This window comes from Rhamphochromis longiceps, linkage group LG23 (assembly GCF_057381845.1).
Source record: "Rhamphochromis longiceps isolate RC_006_pf linkage group LG23, R_longiceps_female_GT1.1, whole genome shotgun sequence".
Lineage (NCBI taxonomy): Eukaryota > Metazoa > Chordata > Actinopteri > Cichliformes > Cichlidae > Rhamphochromis > Rhamphochromis longiceps.
The window spans coordinates 46,974,200-46,979,565 of NC_140578.1; the positions used below are offsets into that span (position 1 = coordinate 46,974,200).

General features: G+C 39.8%; 1 long non-coding RNA gene across 3 annotated transcripts; it reads left to right on the forward strand.

The window, feature by feature from the left end:
* The first annotated feature begins 627 nt into the window (after positions 1-627).
* Positions 628-3,860, forward strand: LOC146642941 (uncharacterized). 3 transcript variants are annotated; one of them, XR_014909696.1, is made up of 5 exons: positions 628-711; positions 1,058-1,109; positions 1,460-1,582; positions 2,195-2,352; positions 3,680-3,860. It is a non-coding gene; the product is annotated as an uncharacterized LOC146642941 (long non-coding RNA). The 3 variants fall into 3 exon arrangements; XR_014909694.1 differs by lacking the exon at positions 3,680-3,860 and having other exon boundaries at positions 2,195-2,726; XR_014909695.1 differs by lacking the exons at positions 628-711; positions 3,680-3,860 and adding an exon at positions 736-900 and having other exon boundaries at positions 2,195-2,726.
* Positions 3,861-5,366: the final 1,506 nt, after the last annotated feature.

The window sequence follows — 5,366 nt, forward strand, 5'->3', positions numbered from 1 at the left end:
AACATGAGAAAAGCACAATGCATCAAGCATGACGACACATAGGTGACTTTAGTGGGATGTCCTGTAAAATGCTGAAGTGACCTAAATGGTGACTGCACGTAAATTTTTGAGCTTCAACATAATCAGGAACTTACTACTGGACATTATGTTGAAGCTCAAAAATTTACGTGCAGTCACCAAGTTCCTGATTTACACTTTACACTTCCAGTGTCTTACCCAGCTACACTATAGCATGTGCTGCTAGAGCGATCTATCCGTCATCCATCCCTCTGTGTACTCTTAAATCATTGCACACTCTTCAGCCTCTGCTGTTGCAACATGAACTCTCCACCAAAAGACAGAATTACTGCTGCAACTGTTGAAAGAAAGGGAAGCAGCATCTAAAAACAGGAAGATAATTAAAAGAACATTTAACAGATGAAAGCTGTTCTTTGTTTTTCCTCTTTTTAAGACTCAGTTTAACTCAGCAATGAAATCAGGTCTGCACTTCTGAGAAAAAGCTTCTGGTGCGTGATCCATCAGTGGGATGTAGTTTCCTTGTAAATTTCTTTCTTGCAACACAACTAGAAAGTGTGTTTTGTTGAACCCTGTACTGACCCACCGTTACACAACAGACAGGCTCTTCTGCTTTGTGCTATGGTTGTTAAAGACAGCGCACACTTCCTTCCAACATACGGGACACACATTTGGAGCTGAGGGTCTGAGCACGAGGTAACAACTCACACGTAGATTAGTTCTTACCTGCAAACTGTGAAGCAGACTCTGTTTTGTTTATACGATAGTTCACTTGCACATTTCAAGCATCTGACATGCTGATATGAAGATGACTTTAAAGAGCTGCAAAGAACTCTGACACTTACAGGCTTAAATAATGTTGATGCTTTAAAGAGAACAGAGACAGTGAGTATTTGTGTTGGTGTGTCTCTGACAACAAAAGCTGTTTCAAAACGACTGATCAACAAACAGATTTTCTTTTTCATCTGAAAAGTCATATCACTGATGAAGAGTCGTTTCCTCGGGCACAGGAGGTTATAAATACTTTTCTGTTTTCTTGCAGATCATGAGAGCTGCGGTGGGTGCCATTCTTCTGTTGCTGACTCTGTGTCAGGGTATGTTTCTTTATTCTTGGCATACATGCAACTTATGCATTTTATTAATTCCACTTAAAGACTGAAGCACAACAGTAATCAGGTTATTTATTACAAAACAGAGAAATAATCATTTAAAGAAATACAAACAAGTACCAACTTTTTATTGTGACTTTGAAGCTTTAACAGGAGTAAAAAATGTCTCTTTTCCATTTTCACCTTTTTAGTTAACATTTTATTTTTATTATTGAAGAGTCCACATTAGTTATTTAAATCCTGTATAATGTGTTAGATATACTGTAAAAATGTTTTGTATCTCAAGCCAGAATGATCTCTTACATTATTTTCATGTGTGTGTGTGTCGTTTCCAGGAGAGGCGCTGCGATGCAACTTTTGTTTCTCAGACGACAGTGTCCTCTGCACTCCAACAAGCATCCAGACCTGCTCGGGACGGGCTAATGCCTGTGGTGCCGTGATATTCCAAGGCGCTCTGAGTAAGTACTCTGTGGAAGGTGTAGTGTGTCACATTATACAAGAGATTACTCCCATCAGAACAGAAGTTATCACCACAGGATAAGAGTTACTTGAAACAACCCACAGCAGTAACCGAGCCACAGATCCTCCGAGAGGTTCGACAGGTCATCCGTCTATACCTGTATTTGAGACTTTTAAACACTGCATAAAGATAAGGAATGATAACACACACAAAAATTACATATGCTGCATGTGCATCTGATTGTTTTTATTATTTTATTCATTGTCTTACGTGAATATATAAACACATGTCAAACATATGGCCTGGGGACCAGAATCGGTCTCCAAAAGACTCCAATCCGGTCCACTGGACAGTTTTGTAAATTTTGATGGAGGGCACTGATTTTGGACTTTTTACTGTATTTTCGTAGCTTTTACTGTTTAAATTCACACTACACCAAAGTAAGCATCATTTCATCAATAACAGTTAAAATATAGATAAAAGGGGCTGTAAGTGGCCCACAGTGTAAATGGAGTTTGACATCCCTGATCTAAACTAATGTATCATTATATGCCTGCTCAGTAAGTATGTTCACACGCTCACTTTAAGCGTCTGTGTTTCATTATTGTAGGGTCTTCGTTCCGTCAGTGCATGAACATGGCGGTGTGTCAGGGCTACGTCACAACACCTGGTGTGATCGCCCGATGCTGCAGCACCGACCTTTGCAACTGATCCTCTTCCTTTAAGTCCACAACCACATGATCGCTGATTCCTGAATCAAGACTGGAGGTTGTTAGCTTCACATCCTTCTTACACTGCTTCCAATCAAGTGCACTTCTGTTTGCTTTGTCTGTGATGGTATTTGGTGTCTTCTGTGAGGTCCAAAATAAACCAGTGAGCTTTGACTCTGAATGACACTAGATGGCAGTGGTACACTATAAACACCGCGAGCAGCCACTCATCAGTCTGGAAATCTGATACAGGGACAACCACATTTAATAAAGAGGAAAAAACAAAAAGCCCACACTCGCTCTTTCTTGTTACATAAACTGAATCACATAGAATGACATATTTGAAGCCTGTATCTCTATACACTGATCTCAATTAGTACCTATTGAACAGGAAATAATCCAGCCATTCCCAATCACAGTGCAGTGGATTCTCCTGTGGGAATAGTTCCTCCCTTCTGAGACTGTAAAATAAATCTGTATGAGCTTTGTGCAGTTGGACTTTTGTCCTTTTTTTAACTCGCTCAGCCTGTGTCAGGTGGCTATGAGTCCAGTCATCAACTCTGGAAAAACCCCTCAGATCTTGACACAGATAATGTGTCAGGGCTCTGTGTGCGGGCAGGCGGGGATGAGGATCCAAATGCAGGACTCTGAGACAGAATTGTAACTGGAAACCTCAGCTTTATTGCGGCACGAAACAAAAACAGAAACCAAACCGTGAACACACAAACTGGACCACACAGGCCATTCTGAGGGTTCGACACGACACTGACACAAAGAAACACTGAGCTTAAATACACTGAGCAAGCAATGAGACCTAACGAGACAGCAAAGCCAGAAACACTGACATCAGACATGAACCTTCAAAGTAAAACAGGAAACACTTAAATAAGACACGGATTAGAGAGAGAGAGAAAGACTAGACACTGAACTAAAGCTGCAATAATAACAAAATACAACCAGAACATTAATCATAATACAGAAATATACCAGAATAACTGAAACAGATTTATCATAATAATCAACAAAGCACCAGAGAACAGAAAACAATCCATCATTCAAAAATAAACCAAAACATAAGAAACTCAAAATGAACCGTGACACAATGATTTATCACACTGAGGTAATTCTGTGTCCCTGCTGTTTGCAACAGGGATTTGCAGCTGTGTGACCGAAGACATAAGTTGTCTTTCTGGCCTAAAGAAAAACGTTTCTTCATTTTAGGAATAATTTGAATAAGCACTGTGAGTGCATGTAATGGTGAGAAACGCATTGTCAGTGAATAAGTTCATGAAGAAAGCTGCAATTATAAAAGATGACACAGACAAAGATATCTTTGCATGAATACTGTAAAATTCAGTATGCCTGTTGTTTGATCTTCTTTTTAGATGATAGTCTGTGGTCCCAGGACGCCTGTATACCTGCATCTCTACCAACTTGCATTGCAGTTTCTGTGCGCTCCAGCCTCTTCTGTTCCATGTGAGGATTTTCTCTAAGGCAGGAGAAATGACCTCCTAGAAAAGAAACAGACTCGGCCATCGCACAGAGGAACACATTCCCTTCTTAAATAAAAACCAAACAGGGTAACCTTTAATGCATCATGTTTTTACTTTACAAGTTCATTAGCATTTTCCCTTTCCAGTTCCCAATCAATTCTACCCCCACGTCATTATCCCATAATTTTGTCACCCACTAAAAATACATGATCAAAGCAACACAAGGGTGGCCCAATATGAGACAGAATTATCAACTCCACTCTGTAGAGTGGGCAGTAATCACGAAGCACTTTAATTTGTAGATTCAAGCTGTTCTTTATATTTGTCACCAACAGATGTCACTATTTTAACATATTAATCCCAAGGAGTCGTCTGGTACAACTCACTCTCCTGCTCCAGAACAATAACAGACTCCTGCTCCCCTTCCCGCACACACTCAAGGACTTTTCCTGCAGCACAACCAGAACATGTCTCGAATTTAATGCATATATATATATATATATATATATATATATATATATATATATATATATATATATATATATATATATATATATATATATATATATATATATACATACCTCCCCGGCTTGGACAGTCTTGGTCGTTGTGTCCTTGGGTAAGACACTTCACCCGTTGCCTACTGGTGGTGGTCAGAGGTTCCCGGTGGCGCCAGTGTCCGGCAGCCTCACCTCTGTCAGTGCGCCCCAGGGCAGCTGTGGCTTCAATGTAGCTGCCATCACCAGTGCGCTATACAAATACAGGCCATTTACCATTTAAGTTGTTACTGAATAGCTGGAAGAACGTTTGGAAAGAGGAGCTTTGCTTCATCTGTTGCAGTTGGATTTAGAGTAAACCATTTAACCAAAACTGGCTGCAGTATCTTTGGACTTGCACAAAGCATTTGACACATTCACTGCTTATTAAAAAGCTTCTACACCATCAGTTAATCATAAGTGTCTTAAACTGGATAAAATTGTATTTAGCCATTCACACTAAATATTCAGTCAATCAATACTTTAGTTAGATAGCCCTTTTAAAAGACCAGAGGTACTCCAAAGTGCTTCTGAAAAGTAAAATATGAAATAATAGAATGACATACAAACGCAATAAAAGTACAAAGTGTACATCCGATAAATCACTAACTAATCATTGCGCAAATATCAGCTGGAAGACTGTTCCAGATGTTCGGTGCAGCAATGACAAAAGCACGATCACGTCTGGTTTTCAGCCGGGACCGAGGTTGCACCAAGAGCATTTGACTCGATGACTGAAGTGCTCAACTAGGAGTATACAGGCTGAGTGGCTTTTGAATGTAAACAATAAAATCTTAAAATCAATCCGATATTTGATTGGCAGCCAGGATCGGGGTAATAGAATCAAACCTTGTAGTACCAGTTAAAAGGTGTGCCGCTGCATTTTGGGCAAGTTGTAGTTTATGAAGAAGGGCAGATTGGAGGCCCAGGTAAAAGGAGTTGCAGTAGTCTAATCTTGAGGTAACAAATGCATGTATAAGTTTTTCAAGATCCGTTCGCGGTATGTAATGCTTAGCTTTAGAGATTTGTCGTAGTTGGTAAAA